This window comes from Corapipo altera, unplaced genomic scaffold, assembly GCF_003945725.1.
Source record: "Corapipo altera isolate COAL_440 unplaced genomic scaffold, ASM394572v1 62, whole genome shotgun sequence".
NCBI classification, from domain to species: Eukaryota; Metazoa; Chordata; class Aves; order Passeriformes; family Pipridae; genus Corapipo; species Corapipo altera.
The window spans coordinates 12,427,753-12,446,485 of NW_020884894.1; the positions used below are offsets into that span (position 1 = coordinate 12,427,753).

An 18,733-nucleotide genomic window follows, 5' to 3' on the forward strand; every position below is an offset into this window, starting at 1 on the left:
GCGCGGCGGGAACGAGCGCGGCGGGAACGAGCGCGGCGGGAACGAGCACGGCGGGGCCGCGCTGCCCAGCGCTCCCGGGGGCCGCCGGGCCGTGTAGTCCTGCCGCCCGCACACAGCGCCCGCTCGGCCGGGCGGGGCCGGGCCCGTGCGAGGGGCCGCAGGGCCGGGGGGAGTCCCCCGGGACAGAGTCCGGCCGCTGCCCCGCCCCGGGGTGCTGCCGGTGCGGGCTGCGCTTTGTCTGGAGACTGCGCGAAATATTTGACTCTGTCGTTTTTTGTTTGTTTCCTTGGGGGGAGAAAATGCTTCTTTTTATTACAGTGAAGCACAAAATCTGTGAATCTGCAGCCTACAAATAAAACAAATTGAATGCGTGTTGTCTTGGACATGAATTACATACCTATACATTATTCATTAATAAAAAAAAAAAAAAAGAGAAAGCCAAGTCAATGAATATGAGAAGTACTATGTCTCTATGCAGACTGAGAATCTCCAATAACGTGGGAACTGACATGAGTCCCATCAGTCCCATGTGAGTCCTTGCTTTTAAACAGTTGCCTTACTGCTCCCAGCAATTGTTTTTCTGGCTTTTTCTGGTTTAATACATGATATAGTAACATGGGGAGCAGTTACAAAATGTTTGGCTCTGTCCTTTTTTGTTTGTTTTAGTTTTTCGGGGGTTTTTTGAGGAAAAAAAAAGCAGTGTTAAAAAGTCCTGAGAGTTGTGCTGCCTCCTTCCCTCCCACCAAAATTCAGAAGAAGACACATGTGGTCAGCTAAACAGAGGTAGGATTCTTCCTCATCAAAAGCAAAGTACTGCAGAAAATGCAGCAAAAAATACTGTAATTCAACTGGAGCTGGCTTTTAGAAAGGCATCTCTAGTACTAATGTTTATATAGGGCTTTTCAGGTAGTTATGAAGCATTTTGTGAAGCAGGATGTCTTATTACTTAACTTACAAATAAACTGGTACAGTATTTCCAAACATTTTCTCTCTACTTGCTCATCAAAAGTCACTATTCAGTGTACTTTTAAATTAGAAGTTAATTCACACTTTTGCTAATGACCACAATAGGAGAATCTTTCAAGTGTTGTTTAAAAGAAAAAAAGAGTTACAGTTAACAGGTAAATTTAGAAGTTTGAGCACTAACCCATCTGCCCCTGAATTACGTGGCGCTGAAAGGTGCTGAAGGCTTTGCACAGAGGATCCTGTATGTTCTAGTTCCATGAATGCCCCTGCTGTTGATGCTTTGAAACCCTGTGGTTCAACCATCACCCTCATCTAGGAGATTTTTAGCAAGTGTGCTGCCAGTTTTAAAGCACTATGACAGAAAGCTGGGGCAGCCAAATTAAACTGGGCAGTGTGTTTTATGTCTACTCTGTTAGCAAAGCCTCCCTTTGGGTTGCCTTCATCCACATGTGGTTTATCCTAAACTAGTCATCCAGAAGTTAGATTTACTGCTTCTTTTTTTCAGTGGATAGATATTGTAGTGATTTCTTGCTCCCTTTCAGATGCTTTCTTAAATATAACAGGTTTGCTTGATAGCAAATGGATCACACAGCCACACCCTACTGAGAGAGTTCATTTCTGCAGCCATCCTAAAAAGGTGAGAAGTTGATACTGATGTTACATGTTGCATAGTGATTCTTGGATTTAAAGTGCTGTCAGATCTGTGTTGTAATGGATGCCTTATCTGATCTGACATTCTATCATGCTAACTGGATCACAGCATAAGTCTGTGAATATGTACAGCTGTTTGATAATTATTCTCATCTCTGCTACATGCTGACTACTAAATTGCTTCCTGAAGTACCTTCCCCAGTGTTTTCACAAGACTCACTTAGGTCAGAATTATGTATTCTTGGTTCCCTACCTTGCTGAACTTTTCAGCATTAAAAAGTTGTAGCAAAGTACAGTAGGGAAGTTTAAAACAGCACTTACCTTATTACAACTTTTGTTTGTCTGAAACACATTGCAGGTGTGGAAAGTATTTATGAAATTATGTGGCAAATGCTTCCCTTTGAATATTATTAAAAGTGTGTTCTTGGTATAGTAAAGAACAAAATAATGGAAAAAAATGTCTTCCATTTGTCACTTCCTTCCCATTCAAGTAGCAATAGGAGGTATCTCAAAGCTGGGGCTTTACTGTGCAATCTGGCTCCCTCTCCAGAAGGCACTGTCAGACAGTGGGAAACGTGCCCTGACAAAGAGCCTGCCTGAGGTAACTCTAGAGCTCAGGAAAGCCTTCAGTAGTGTATGTTCCTGTAGGGCCTTCCCAAACTACAAGACCACAAATAAGCAAATGTTTTGGTGCTAGTGTGGAGAACAGCCAACACTACTCCCTGCTCACTTCTCTTTGTTTCTCCACCCCATTAGTCTTAATGAAGCCAAGTTTGTTCTTTTGTTAGCTGAAAAGGTCCTGCTAAAGCAGTAACCATTTTCTGCTTTGCAAAGCAGAAAAATTGAGATATAGACACATCCAAAATGCTTTCAGAATAGTTGTGAGCAATCTGAGTATACTTATTCAAACAGTAACAGTTCAGATTACCTTTCAATTAAAGGATTTAATGACAGAAGTTATTTCATGCAAGTTGCAGTAATTTAGTTAATCCAAGCCTCCTTTTTCATAGCTGCAGTTCTGAACTATGACTTTTTGGGCATCAGAATAGGAGAAGAAGCATTACTTTGCTTCCAAGCTCACAGAGAAATTCCTGAGAATTCCCTTTTAAACTGGAATTAGAGCTGCCTAGGATGAGTTTGCTACTGTTACACTTGGTTCCATACAGAAGTAAAAGAGAAATGTCTTTATCAAAACAAGTATGAAAAGTTTTTCAAGATCTCACACATGCAGCCATCAGCCAATCAAGTCCAGCTGAATAACTGGATCCATGCATCCTGGTTTCTGCTAACAGCAGCTGTAGTGTGCTGTTGTCAGCAGCAACCAGTCTGCTTACCCTGCATTCAGTGACTCCCATTTTCCTGCACACATAGCAGAGATTTAGGGAAACCGAGACAGAAGATTAAATTTCTCCCCAGTTTCAGTGAAATCCCTGTGTTTGTCTCAGTAGGTCATCTGTCTTGTGAAGGAAAGCAAGAAAAGATTACTGATGTTATTTTCAACAGATACCTCAATGTGTTGCTTCTTTCCAAGTTTTGTACATCCAAATTCTTACTGATGGGCTTAGTAAACATTTAATTAGCCATACTGAAGGATAACTAATCATTCTGTCTAAAGGTTGCCCAATTATGCTTTCGAAGGTTTTCTCTTATTAAAGGAAAGAACAACAGATGTGATGATTCACCCTCACTACCTCCATTTTCTCCTCCTCTGTGAATTATAACCATATAGGCTCAATGTTTTCTTTGCCTTGCAAAGAAATAAACTGACAAATTAAAATAAAGTAAGAATAATTTCTTAAGTAGATAACAGAATACAAAAGCAGAGGTTGTGCCAAATGTTGTAGCTAAAATAAATGGCACAGTAAAAGCCTCATAAAATTGAAAGGATATGTAACAGAATAAATTCAAGGTATTTGCTCAAAAATACAACTACTTTAAAAATTTCATAGATACAACCTTGATCTGCCCTTAAGTAGTCACTATCTAAATAGGGATTTGAGATTATTTTTAGACCTTCCAGTTCACATAGAGAGTACTGAAAACTGACTTGAGGTGTCCTGCACAAGTCTTTCATGATTCTGCCATTTGAAGTTCAGTGTTTCATCAATGAGAAATACCACAGCAGAGTATTCTATGTGTGTTATTGTAACACTTTTTTTACCACTGTTTCAAGTGTAGATATCAACTGCACAGATAAAATAGACTGAACTGAGAAAGCAATTGATTTTAAAGCATCAGTTAACAAACCAGGAGCAAAAAAGCATTAAATAGTTGTAAATGTACAAGATTTCAGAATTATGACAGGGAAATGTCAGACAGTAATGCTAAAAGGCATTAATTAGACAGTCCAATCTTTTCTGCTAATTCTCAAAAATTTGGAGATGCCATGAGACAGTGACCAAGATATTTTTTAGTTATGATATGATTTTATTGTATACTTTCATCTATTAGTATCCACAGTAGGAAATCAATTTTTCCATTGTAACTTTATGCCGTGGCTTCCAACACTCTCCCTGTGGAGCCTGCATGAAGAGAGAAAAACTTGAGACAGGAAGATTTTTTTCTAAGAGAGAAAACCTGTGCCTTATTCATCGTGAGGCAGCTGTCCTTTGTGTAAAGAAAACTGATTATACTGACCTGCCATCAATGAGGAAGGATAAAGGGTTTCATAATGACTAAACTCACCTGAAGGTATTAGGAGAAGTTGCTCAAGAGAATGAAATTGGGTTCATTTTCCATTGACAGTGTTGTATTGATAAAGACAAATATTTCACTGACATGGTCCCCAAAGGTAAGTTTGCTTGTTCTCCTGCTGCACTTCTAGTTTAACTGCTCTAGCAGAGTGGCATTTCAAGTCTCTATTTCTGAAGGGCAGGCAAACACAGCATGGCCCTGCAACTGGGTTTGCTAAAAGGTATGTGCTAATTAAACACTGAATCCTTGAAAGTAAAAATATTTAATTCAGCTTCCTAAACACAGCCAGAATAATGCCCAGAAACCCTGGCATTCAAAATTACTCAGATTTACTTCAAAAGACAGCAGCGATTGCTTCTAAATTCAGCTTCCCATAAAGAGCTGAAGGCCTGCCATGTACAAAACCACTACTGCAGCCTTACAAAATTGATTTTAAATTTCTTGTTGGACCACACAACCAGAAGGCAAGTTACCATAGATTAAGACATGAAGACATCTAGTAGCTGACAGTTTGTATTCTCGTTTGGTATTTATGGCACATGAAGTAAGCTTGATTGCCCATAATTTACAGAGGGAATTTTTTATTGGTATGGATGAGAATTATCTTTCTTTAGCAGGGAAAAAAATGCAATTCTTTTAATCTAAGAATATTTTTAACCTTGTTATTTCTAGTGCAACGTGTTATTTAACATGTTATTTCCAGTGCAACCTAAGGGAAGAAAAAATGACACCCCCCTCAATGACTAAGTGCAGCCCAACAAAGCTCTCTTCAGACCACCACCAAAACCTTCATTTTAATCACTTTTATGCTCTTAACTACAAACTTTTTATCAAAAAGCAGTATGTTGTTGAAATGTTTCCTTAATATAAATTGCAGTCAAATCAACTATTTAGAGCAGCTTGCATTTAGAAAATGTTGAGAGTTAAAAATAGCATAATTGAAGCAATTCTTGTACTTTATTTCACTTAATATTTCTCTCAGTTCTCAGAGTTTACCTTCAAGACAACAATATCACAATTTAGGTAGCTATCATCAGATACCTAGTACTAAAAAAATTTACTAAGTTCAAAATCATAAGAGGTTTTGTTAACTCTTGTAAGATGACCAGGGTGGGTGATTTATCCAGCATCTGGATGATATCTTTAGGGAACAAGATGTTCTGCAGTTTGCAGGTAGGTTGTTTTACCTTATCAGCACTGGAAAATGGTCTGAAATCTTTATTTTCTTCTCTCTCTTGACCTTTATTTCTCTTATTTGTTCATTAGAAATCTAAGAAATCTCATTTTAAAGCCCACTTGACAAATATCTTGAGATCTTTCTAGATCCTAATGGACAAACAGGTAAAAGGGAAGGATTAAAATCAGAGAGTCAGTATGGAAAAACCCACTTGATTGAAGGCACACAATCCATCATTATGTTCCAAGGCAGAATGTACAAAAGGCAGCAAAACAGGAGTCAAACATTTATTTTCAGTTTCAGATCTTTTTGTGGCTCAGCAAATTGAATAATTATGGTTGGATCTGCAATTTTTAAGCAGTGTAATTATCCAGACCAGTAAACTGTGCTTCAGATTTCTGAAAGAATGGGTATCCTTTTTCAAGTTCTACTGCCCAGAATAATTGTAGCTTCCAACTGAGCAACAGGAGACAAAGATTGCTTTTAGTCTTGTCCCAATAAACAGAAACATCCGGGCATCTCGTGCTCTTATTCTGTGACCAAGTTTAATGACCTGTAATAGATACTACAGACTTGTTTCTCTGGGCACTCAAAACGTCTCTGGTTTTTGATCCTCCTGTTCAGAGCAGTACACTCATCTGTATTCCTCTTGTTCCCTGTCCATCCTTGGGAATGCAGAGATTCCTTATTTGATTTATGGAACATAGAAAGGTCCCCAGTAAAGGGACCACTCCCCTTTATTTAAGAAACCAAAACAAACCAGGATCAGCACGTGCTGAGTACATGAAATGCTCTGACAGCACAGTTACTAAATGTAAGGATTTTTCTGGTTAATTTTTTTTTTTAAATGCTAGTCCTTCTTGATTTTTGGGCTTGCCATCAAATCAGAATTGAAATTAGTACCAAGTAGTAGGTACAATCTCCTAACTTGAGTTTTGGCAGTTCTTTCCCCTTGCATAGTATTGCCAAGACATTTCAAGATAATGGACTACCTTCCCCTTAGGGCTCACATTTTGTTGATTATTTTCCTTCAGTTTTTAATGTCTGAATTTCCCTTGTAGAGAGAAGGTGTATGCACAGCTTCTGTTTAAAGCTTGAGAAAATAACATTAAAGCAAAAATTTGACAGCATATCTAAGAATTTGTCCTTAAGTCTGACTTGAAAGCTCTCCAAGTCATGGTTAATATTGATTTTTCTGGATAGCAGGTGGTTAGGGAACTTAAATATGCCTACAGGTCTGTCACTCATAACTTGGAAATGTAAGACTATAGAGAAAGTGGATCATTGAGGTATAAAACAAAAATGTGCCTTTTTTTTTTTTAATAAGTGAATGAATGAAGTGTATTAACAGGTCAGATATTTTAATGTAACATGGGACATCTGTGGCTTTTTAAACCTGCTGAGAAATTGTTCTGAATTCTTTGAACATGATACATTTGTGAGTTAGATTGTTACTTTCGATATTTCCGAAAAGATTAGTTTTATAGACATAAACATGGGTATCAAAGAACACAGCTCACTGCCAGCCATCAGTAAAAAGCCCCTTGTTTTGGAACACATTACCAGCTTCAGTCTGTGAGATGTTCAAAATTCTTTTCTAGGGAATCCTGTAACTGATGGGTTGCCGCAGAAATAGTGAGTGTTCATTCTGAGATGATTTTCTTAAGTGATTCAGCAAAATCTCCATTAAAAACCTTCATGAAAGGTTGCTCTCTTTCAAGAATTTAGTGACAAGGCATGATTGGTGTCTTGTAACATGAGTTAAGTACATGAGAAGCTTTTCAGTTAAACTACATGAATGAACAATTTGATGAAGGGTTTTCAATAGTGCCAATATCCAAGAACAATGCGAAGACATTTGGACTCCAAAAGATCTTTGTCTTTTGCTCAGAGAAATGAAGAATATTTAGTTTGTGACTTGTCATTGAAACTTCCTTGTAAACTAAGATTATGAGATAACTTCTACCTCACTTCATGTCTTCCCAGCCTCTGTAGCACTTCTTTGGTGCAGCAGTACTGCTTTGTGAGGAGGGGAAGGGAAGGAGCACAGCCAGGCAGACAGGAGGGGAGACCAACAGTTCTGTGTCTGAAACACCGTGCTCTCCATGCTGAATAGACATAAGCTATGATTTGGAACACAGGGAGGAAAAAGCAGGATTTAAACAACTTAGCATAAATTAGGCAAAATGGCTATGAATACAGAGTTGCTTCAACGGAAGAAAGTGTTTCTTTTATAAAACTTTACCCAAAAATCTGTTTGTCAGAGAACAAACACAATATGAGAATATTATGCAAATACTGTGTAAACATGAGATTCAAAGACCCTGAGCTTTTACAGGCAGCTTTTAAAAGTACCAAGGAGAAGTTTTAATCTGTTGCTACCCTTTGGAAGGGCAAATTTCTAACACTGTTGAACTGAACTAATCCATAGAATAGCAGGGAAGTATTTATCACTGAAATGTGTTATTTCCATCGCATATCACCAGTGCTGTAATGCTAAGAAGGGCTGAAAATTCAGTTTGAATATTTACGTTCAGATTTTGCATCTTTTCACCTCTGAAAAGTGCTTTTATTTGAATGCCTGAGCCAATCTTATTGGTGTACCTACAACGAAATTAGAGCTAGATTTCCAGTTGTAATTTCAGACTTTTGAATGCTTTAATTCTTAGGAGTGCCTGCTGCAACTATTTTATTGTGGGTCATTCAGTAATTCTCTAAAAATGTTATCATTTTAATGAATTGGGCTGGGTCACTTCTAGAAGAGTAGATCTCTAGGCTTGACTTTAGGAACACAAAGTGGAAAACATTGGCCTGGCTCTATAGTTAATATTTCAGAGGTTTGGTTAAATTGCTTTAAATAATTGGATGTTTGGCCTGAAACGGTTTCTTTCATCTGCTGTGCAAGAGGCTGACCCACAACAGAGTGGGGTATTTGATGGTGTCAGAGAACCTGTTAAAATGTGCAGCATCCCGGGTATGTGAATCTTCTTGTTTCTTCTTTTTGCTGTTCCTAGGGAGAAAGTGTGTACCTTTCATCAGATGTGATCTTTTATTGGAATTCCACTCTCTAATGAAACCAGATAACTTCTTACCCCACAAAGTGACTGGATCTTCTCCAGGCCCAAAGCATGTTTAATAGCAGCAAAGACTGAACTTACCCTCTGTGCTGGGACAAACACTTCACAGAAGTCAGGAGCTCCAGAATGTTTTGTTGCTTTTTCTCCAAATTGTGTTAGTAAGGTCCAGCCAGTCAAATAAAGCTCTAGGAGATTTGAATATTATCCTCCACAAGGAAAAGTCAGGGAGGTAACTGAGAGATGCTGGGAAATGTTTGTATTGCTTTCTCCTTGAAACAACAACAGCAGCAAAACCCAGATGAATTTAATTTCTGGCTGACTACCTTTGGCAATGTCTCCTGTATCTCACAGGATTATGGATTGTGTATGGTAGCAGTTTCCAGTTTCCACATTAGCCTTAGGAGGAAATTAGATGATCTATAAGTAAATACTGTAAGCATAAAAACTGTGCTGAAGCCTTTCATTATTTGTTTGAATTGGAGGTTTTGGTTTTTAGAAGACGACTCCATTGATGTTATGGATGGTTTTACTGTTTTGTTTAATGTGTTATTTATGTTGAAGTATAAAGCCAGTTATCATGTTACTTTTTAGTACTAGAACATTAAAATATCATTATTCTTTTTGTGAGCTATTTGAGAAATGAAAACCAAGTATTTGCCCCTTTCATAATCCTTCAAAAATACTAAATTTGTGCAAGATTTAATTATTTAAGCCTTATTAGGCAATAAAAAAATTTTGCTTAGCATATTTGAAAAGCCAGACCATTAATTTAGATTGCTGATCATAGAGCTACCTTCATTTGGACATCTGAGTTGGGAAATTTCAGAATCCTTTGTAATTCAAATTGGTTTAATATTGAATAATTGTCATAAACAGTTTACCTTATTAGGTTTTAGTAAAAAAGTTGACTTTGATTCTCAGATTAACATTGAATAAGAGATTATTTCAAGAAAGTTTGATCAGAGCATAGATTGTTAAGTAGTACAAGGAGAGGGAAAGGATTAAAAAGCTGATTAAAAAAAATTCATTAAGTATTAGTCCATGCTGAAGCCATATGCTGCCTATCTGGTGAAAAATTTACTGTAATAAAAAGTCAGAAAAAAGTTTAACAAGATTCCTTAAACAGACTTCATTCTCTGTTAAAACAGAAAGCTCTGAAAAAACAATATTGGAGAGACGAGACGTAATTAACACATGGCATAACGAAGCAAATCAAAAGATTAGACCAAAGTCAAGAATTGAACAACTTCTCTGTTTCCTTCTATTTTTTTTGTCGGAAAACAAAAACAAGGCCCAAAACACCCAAAACAAAAAAATCCCCAAACAAGCATTTGTGGCTACTTGGGGTGATCTTGGTAGTTGGCTCTATTGAATTCCTTCTGGTTTTGAAAGGAAGATTTTAGCCTTTAAACCTACAGGTTCTATGATTTTTTTATTTAAGCTATTCGCACTGAGTGTTTAGTTTTAAAAACTTACTGATTACTGAATTCCTTAATTCCTCTGAGGACACAGTTGAACAAGAGAGTCAGGAGGTAGAGGGGTTGTAAACACAGGAATTTGGTAGAACTGTCAGTGACTGCTGGCTCGGCATTTGAGGTGAATGTTTTGTCTGATATGGCATAGTTTTCTCTTCCAGTGAAATGTTTTTGGTTTGTGCTATCAGAGATTTGTTTTTCAAGTGCTAAACTACCAAGTTCCTTGCTTTTATCTCCTGCAAGCATTTGAGTGTCTCTTTTGAAACTGTTACCTGTGGTAGGTTCAAAACTACCTGGAGCTGTACAACAGGTGGAAGATCATCTCAGCCTCAGAGTATTGTTCAGGTTAGATGCTCTCTGGAGACTGAAAACTTGCTACAGACTGGATTTCTGTGCTAAACACTTCTGTTCTCCAGTACTGACTAAAAGAATATGAAGGTGACATTGAACACCCCAATTTGTCTTTCAGAGTTTTTTTTCTGTGTGACATCACCCTTGAATTTCCAATTTAGTATTTTAGCAGTTTCACACCCTGTGATAACAAAAATGGATTGCATCAAAAAAACAATGTAATTGGTTTCTTTTGATTTTATGATACTTTCCAAAATATCTTCAGTTAAGTAAAAAATAAAATGGACTTGAACAGCAGGCAAATTGTTATTAAAAGGATTATGAGCTTGTATCTAAGCTGAGCATTTGCCACAAGCCATTTAATTGTGAATTTGAGAATGAACAGAAATGTGGTTTCGTTCAAAGCCATTTAAATAACTCTTAATTTCCCTTTCTCAACTGATTTTTCTTTTTAAAATTGTGTCTGCACTGAATTCTGACTGAAGAATTGGACTGGGGGCTGGGGGAGGGCAGTTTCACAGGCTGGGAGGGGGCACAATTTAGTCCAGTGAAATTTTTACCCAGTCTCTCACTAATGGCTTCATTAAAGGCAAATGCTCTGGAATGCTCTGGAAAAGTAACAAGTTAAGCATTCAAGGGAATATGATAGTAGAAGTGCCAGAAATTGCAAGCTGTTTAATTACCATTGCCACTGGAGTATGTCCTGCTAAAAACAAGCTTTCCAATACACAGCTTGTATATTTAACACTTGGACATTTTTATTATATAATTCTGCAATTCTAGAAGAATTGTTTACTTACAGAACCATAGAATAGTTTGGGTTGGAAGGGACGTTTAAGGGTCATCTAGTCCAACCCCCCTGCCATGGGTAGGGACATCCACAGTGTTGGATTTCTGCACATCAGTGGGGTGCCAAGAACCTCTTTTGCTAGTTTCTATAGACTCTTTGGGGCTGAGCAGTTTTGTAAAAGCAATTTGCCAATTTATTAGACCAGGCCTGCCTAATTTATGTTGTGCATCCCCCTGGATCATTGGTGTCAAAGGTTCTGTCACCATTTTGGCAGATGAGTGAAATATCTTTCCTTCTCAAATGCTTAGAGTGCCCAAGTAACCAAGGGAATTCTGAAGCTTATGCAGAAATAAATAAAATATACTCTCTTGATAATGCTTATGTGCATTTGTTGAATGCAGTATGAAGGTAATTTATCCCAATTTTTGTAAAAGATATGGAATGAGAACTGAAAAAAACATTCATTTATGTAACAAAATTTCAAAGCTTTTGGTGTAGAGTTTACTGTAAAGGTTTCTCCTTACTGAGAGCAGGTTCAAAATTAGCCAAAAGAGGTGGACCAACTTTTGGGATTTTCATTATTTGTTTTTGTATATTGTGTGCAGAAGATTTTTGTCAATATATGTATGATTTCTTCATTAAGCTTATTTACCAGCTGGCAGTTTTGGGTTTGTTAATGCTTTGTGCTTTGCATCTTAAAACCCTCGTTTTCTATATGTCACCAGTTCATCTCTTCCAGCTCCCTTCCTCAGGGCTGAACAAGGTGTAGGTTCAGAGCAGAGGAGGCAGCACAAAACCTTTCCATCCTACAGGCAGACACCAGGCACAACCAGCAGCCCCACTATCAACAGCACACTAAGAAATATAATCTTTCCTGAACTTGAGTTTTGGTTTGACCTCTGATCTCCAAATGATTTGCTTTCAGGGTCTTATTTGTGGCCTCGTTCCTCTGTAGTGTCTGAAATGCCATCAACAAGGAAGTACCAAGGCAAACACACCGTCTGCATGGCCAGGAGCTTGGATGTCAGGAGCTAGGTTTGAATTAACTAAACCAAGGATTTAGATCTGAATTCAGCAGTGAATACCTTGTGTGAGACAAGGTTCCCTCTCCTTTATACCTTCAAGGACACCTGTAGAGCCTTGACTTCATCGTGATCTGCAATGGCTTTGTTTTTCAGGTCAGAACACTGACTAACAGGAAAAACATTACTCTGTCAGCTTTACTTTTGACAGTAACTCCTCTTTTTACACTGACTAGTACAGTGTTCCTAGTTTCGAGAGATTTTTGTTCCATTGTTTTAGACTTAGGTGTATGCTTCATTAAATAAGGGTTAATTTGGTATTTGAAGTATGCTAGTTGTCTTGCTCATTTCAGAAATTCTGGCTTGCAGGTTAAGTTTCTATTTAAAGGCATAACATTGAAGCTAATCTTCCAGTAAATTAATTAAATAGTTTAACACCATGAGCATTGCTAAAGTTTTAATCAAATAAAATGTAATCTCTGTGCAAAATGTTCCCATCCCCTTTCACTGGGACAGTCTGGAAATAAGGCAGAAATTAAATTCTTACTTTCATCATTCACATGAGCCTTTTTAATCTTTATGTGCTGGCTCTTTTTGAGAGGACACTAAACAGTATAGAATCAAGTTTTGGCTTTTGTTTGTTTTTGTCAGCCAGGGTAATTTCCAGAAGAGGTTTTGTAATGACTCAGTAGTGTGAGATTCCTTGGCCTGTGAGGATGTGTAGACAAGCAGCTATACTAGCAAGAATTCTGATTGAATGAACTGCAGTAACAGTTTCCTTGAGGTTAATGTTAAAGGAGTTTTGTAGACTGTTTCTGAGCATTCGGTAGCCAAAGAAACCTTATTACGTTTCATAGTAGCACTTTGCCAAATCTGCCCACCTAGGGAATCAGGAACACATACCTTCACGTGTGGTAAACATGACCTTTTGAAAGATTTCTTTTTTTTTTCCCCCTCTAGTGGGATCACTGATCTCCTACCAGAGAACCTGTGGAATTCACAAATGCATTTTAAAAGCATGGAGAGCATTACATAGAAATGGGCTTTAGTTTTACTGAAGTGCAAGTGGACTGTAAAATACACAAACCAGTAAGAACTCAGGCTGTACTTCCTAGGAGACTGAAGCCATCTGAGATCACAAGTTTGCAGCCTGTTGCTGGTCTGATATGGATGCACAGGCAGTGCTGGATTGTGCTTTTCAGAAAATTTGTCTTCTTTGGTGAAGATGTAGTTTTCCACTCCCAAATTTGTTAACTGTACGTGCCTGTGCTGGTGGAAGGGAAGGGGGTGAAATAAATAAAGAGAGAGAAAGAACAGAGGAGCACATATCTAGCTCACTTGGAGGGTACATTTTGATGTCACTTTAGGACTGTGTGTTTATGTTCTGTTTGACTCAGCTAAAGAGAGGCTTCCCTTGAGTGCCAGTGCCAGGTCTGTCCGACTGGCTGGGCACCGACAGCTGGGGAGCTGCATCAGTGTGGCCCTGTCCTGCAGCTGGCACATCCCACAGCTGAAATAACTGCAAGAGGGGACGTGTTTGGGGATGATACTGCATTGGTTTATGTAGATACAACACTCTTTAAATCCCAGAGGAGGCTAGAAATTAATCACGTCATGGATAACCTTGGTAAAGCTCCACTTGCTTGCTTGGCAGGTCTGTTCCAGTGCAATAGATTTCTTTAGATCTTTTCATAATAGCAAGTATTTCAGAAGGAAGTTTATGTTCTTGTTTGCTGTGGCAGCATCACAGGACTGGCTGCTACAGTTTGCCAGCCTTGCTCATTCCCAGGATCTTTCTGGCTGTTCTGGTAGCAGTGTGACACACCGGCATCTTTCTTCCTGCGATATGTGGTCCAGTACTGATTAAAGTAGAAGGGCTGAAGTTCTGCTTATGTTATGACACTGAGTAATTCTCACTTGTAAAATCCCTTTTTCGGTGAAATTGGATAAAGTTCGAGTAGCAACTGCAGTGGCTGATTTGCTCTCAAGGCACCAAAATCTAGCTTGAAACAAACTCACCTGTGGCTACCTACTGTTGAGGAAGACATTTCTACATTACTTTGTATGATTTTACTTCAGTATGCAAGAGTAGTTTTACTGCTCTGCTTTTCCTGTGCTCATAATAATTGTCACCATCTTTGCAGTTATGTTGAGTTTTGTTACATAGAAATGATTGTAAAAGCTTTCCCAAACCAGGGAAATTAAAGGCCTGTGACCACAAAGTACTGGTTTAAACCAGTTGTTCTTTTTGGTTTATAGCATCTGTGCAGCCAGCAGCTACCTAGACCATGTTTTAAATCCTTGATTTCTTGCTGTTGCTTAAGCTTTATTTTTCTATTTCTAAATTTTCTGTCTGTCTGTATAATAACACTTAGCACTTCTCATAGTAAAACCTAGAATCACTGTGATTTTTTAAAGCACAAATTTATCAAGTTAGAGGAGTAATTTCAGAGATGAATGTGGTCCAAAACATCTTTGCTAACTACTGTATTTTGGTCTTCTAATTTAAGCAATAAAGAGCGAAACTGAGACCACAGAGGAGTTTACCACTAGTTTTAAGGAGAAGCAAGCCTTGCAATTCAGGCCTTCTGCTATAGCTAGACCTGTCATTCAGATCAATTATGAGATCTTTAATTTGGACTCTGTAGTGACTTTTATATAATGTTTTCTTTGAACTGCATTGATGTGGGTCACTACCAAGCATTAAAAAACAAACCCCAAATTTGAGATGCTGTGGGTACAAAGCACATGCTGAGAGCTGTGGTCATGATGGTGTAATTTGTGTCTCCTGGATCTCCTGGGAAATCATAACAAGTGAACAGAGAGCATTCAGCTTCTGAAGCAAGAGGGAAGAAGCATCATCCTTCAGTGACTGCTGAGAAATGAGGAGACTACACTGTTTTATACCACTGAGCTTTCAGCTCACAGTCGGGCAGCTTCTAGGTTTGTGTGGTTTAGAAATGGAGCAGGAGACTGTCAATATTGAGACAAGCAGAAGAAACCCTTCAAATATGGCTCTTGTTCCAATATCACAAAACCATCATACTTAGATTTATGTGCCCTGTGTTGCACCTTTCATTTATTGGTGAGCTTCCAATTGGTTTATTTCTCAGAATTGTCTCAAGAAGATGCTTATTTATTGATATTCATTCCAGTTATCTTTGCAGAAAACACAACTCTTTATGTACTGTTAACTCTCAGATCCTTTGCTTTGATGTGATAATTTCAGGTTTGGTCCCAGGTGAATTAATTATTTTCTTTTCAGTTGAAGGTGTTAGAAAGTCGTGTGAAGACACTAATGTGGTGTGTTTCAGGTCCTGTGTTTGCTTTTGTAACAACTGAAAGATCCATTATCAAAACTCAAGTTTTCCCCTGCTGAGGCTGCTTCACCAGCAGCAGATAGTGAAGGTGATGTCAGCAGAACCAAGTGGGCAAATCTCACTGTAGAAATCTGTTTATTTGTGTAGGGGTTTATTTCTATATTTTTATAACGTCGAAATGCCTGCCTTCTGTCTGTCTTCCCAAAGTACCACAGAAGGGTTGGTTGGAATGTGATGCTCCAGCACTCCCTGGAAGGGCACCCTTAGTTTCCAGTGGTCGGTGTCCAGGTTTGTGTCAGTAACTGGAAGGTCAGGAAGCAGTCCTTTGGAGTTTCTTTTTCCTACAGTGAAGGGTACAGCTCATCCAGTCTTGGGTATGTGCACATTTTGGCTCTCTCTGGGTGATGCACACCCAAGGGAAGTGTTCTGTGGTTCTTGACTCTGTGGCACACCTTGGCCAACGGCAACGTTCTTCCTGCAGGTACTGAAGAAAAAGCAAATGAAGGAGTTCTTGTAATAGCAAACATAATTTGCTGAAATAGGTGCTAAAATCTCTTAAAGCACTTAAATCATCTCTAACTCTGAATAAAGTATTCAAGAGCATAGGTCATAGCACAAGATTGTGCGTGTTCTTTTTTTACAGTATAGAAGAAATTTAAGTTATTTGCCTACCACTGCAAGTTAACAAAATTCACTGAGTACACAAGAGCCTGCAGTAAGGTTGCCAATTCTACAGGTATTGCACACACAGTTTCACAAAGGGCTTTGTTTTACTGTTGTGAAGCAAATGAGGATTAGTTCAGTAGTTTGGTAAGTGGTGAGGAGATGAGTTGGAGATGCAGGGGTTACTCTGCAGTGGGAAGTTCACTAATTGATTAGAATGTGAAATTGTATCATTTTCTAATATGAAATGGCAGCTTATATTAAGAAAAGCATTTTCTAATATTTGTAGATCTAGAATTTTTAGAAATTTTTAGAAAACTTAGACCTTTCTGGCTTCAATTCCTTTCTCCTTTAGCTGCAAACATGGTTCTGTCAAGAAAAGAAGAGTTTATGCCCCTTTGTCAGGGTGCTTTTTTAGTACTTGGTGTTATATATTGAAATTATTTTGGAATTATTACTGACCTCAGGATGAACTGTTCCTTACCACAGGAACTGATAACTCCCCTATCATGGGGCCTTTGCAGCAACCATTCAACTGCAGTCTGAAATCAAAGCACAGAGGAAAACCTCTTCAGATAAAAATTGCATTTGGCAAAAATGCTGCAGGTTTAGGGATTACACAAGTCACAGTTTGAATTAGCGATGGGTTTCTTACTAAAAAAAAAAATTGCTTTTCTCCTCTTCAGAAAAGTTTCTCAGAATTCCAGATGTTCAACTGCTAAAAACTTTTTAAGGATGTTATAGGTTTAGACAGTTGCCTTGAAATACAGCAGAATGATGGAGACATTTTCTAGCTAATACTGGTCACAAGAAGGTTATTTTCCTACAGAAATTTTGTGCTTTATCAGCTCTAATTGGTCTAGAATTTCTCCTATCTTTTTAATGCTTTTTAAATTTCTCTGAGCTCTCTCTGGAAGACTGGTCAAGCACCCAAAGGAATGAAATGAGCAGCATATGTTATATCCACGCATTTAAGGACACATTTTATTTAAGATAGATGTGTGCAGTGATGAAATAAAATTACAAAAAGATGTTTCCAGGCACTTCAGAGACCTAAATTGGAGCAAGTTGTAAATTCTGATTAGCTAAGGTGGAATGATTTTACAGCTACATTTGGCTCACTCATAACAGCCCACTTCTAACCTAGGATGTCATTTTTACATCTTCCTCTTACTTTCTATTCACCTGATCCTCATTTTCTGTGGGTACTTGAGAGAGTACAAGGTATTATTTTGGGGAAAATTTTTCCTGCCTCTTTTACCTCCCTGTCAACCCCAGGTAGCGAAGGCCTGAAGTTTTATGGTATATCTTAAATAGCACTTTAGCTGCTTTCTTTTCATTGTACTTCTATAAAGTTGTTGGAATGACAAATTCAGACTGAGAAACATGGCTGATGTGGACTCCTCTTCAAAATTTATTGTTGAGTTTTTTATGAACTTCGTGCAAAAATTGCATGTGACCTAAAAAGCAGAAGATTGTGGGGGTGTGTTAGGATAGACCTGCTAAAATTGCTCAAATTCTAGATCAGGTTTAGTTAGAATTCTGGGAAACAAGTAATAAAATAATCATTCCAGTGTTCTGCAGCTTTGCTGTAGAATATTGTACTTGCAAAAACAGATGACCAGGCTATTAAGATTTTAATGTGATGAAGTTTTGGAATACAGCAACAAAAGCAGACATCTAATTTTGTATTAGAGTGCAACCTTTGTACATGAAGTTGCTCCTAACCCTTCAATTTAGATTCCAAAACACATACATGTACAACACAACTATACTCAGTTTTTTCCTGTGCTAACTGACCATCTTATTAAACAATATTAAATTTATTGTTAGCATAAATTTTTGTGGTAATCTAGTTAAGATGCTTTTTTCACAATTTGAATTTTTTTGTTTCCTGTTTGCAGTCTGGTTATGGGTACAGTAGATATGTCCACTCAGAAATACTGTGGTGCTCAGGTTCTGACTACTGTGTTCAAGAGATGCCTTCCAATGTGTCCATCACTTGTATTTGGAACGTTGAGAACATATGGTTATTAAAATTCCCTATATCAGTATTTCTATTGTACAAGTAACGGATCTCCTGTGTAGGAAAAAAATACTTTAGTGCCTCAATTTTACTTTTTATCTTTCTGCATCCTACCCTAAAGAGTATGCTGTGAAGAGCTGTGGATTCAGCTTCAGCACTTGATTGATTGATTCTAGCTGAAAACTGAGCTGGATGCTCAGAATTAATTTATGCTGGAATCTCGCTGCTTCCGAAGGACAATTATGCCAAAGTGGAGATTTCATTACTTTGCTGTTTTCATCACAGACTGCTGCTGATTAACCAGAGCATTAAGATTTTCTTTCTGTGTCTGATGAAGCTATTTTTGCTTCTTCAAAGTAAAACCTGCTGAGATAAAGTGGCAAAGGCACTGATGATATAAATGGCACATTGTGTCAGCTCTTACCTCAATCAGCTTTAAATAAACATTTGTTTCAAATGGAGAAACAAGTAATGTAAACACAAATCTCAAATTCCGCTCAGCAATGAGCCAGTGCCTGTCC

The 18,733-nt window shown here is 38.1% G+C and overlaps 1 long non-coding RNA gene across 3 annotated transcripts in view; it reads left to right on the top strand.

The window, feature by feature from the left end:
• The window catches only part of LOC113948964, a 48,256-nt gene that overhangs the window by 12,127 nt on the left and 17,396 nt on the right, over nucleotides 1–18,733 (top strand). The window contains exon 3 of one of the 3 annotated variants that reach the window (XR_003528279.1): nucleotides 1,509–1,603. The exons of 1 other annotated variant lie outside the window; for it this stretch is intronic. This is a non-coding gene — a long non-coding RNA (uncharacterized LOC113948964). Of the gene's footprint in view, nucleotides 1–1,508; nucleotides 1,604–11,920; nucleotides 12,019–18,733 lie in introns of those variants that run through there. One more of the 3 variants, XR_003528281.1, reaches the window with a different exon arrangement.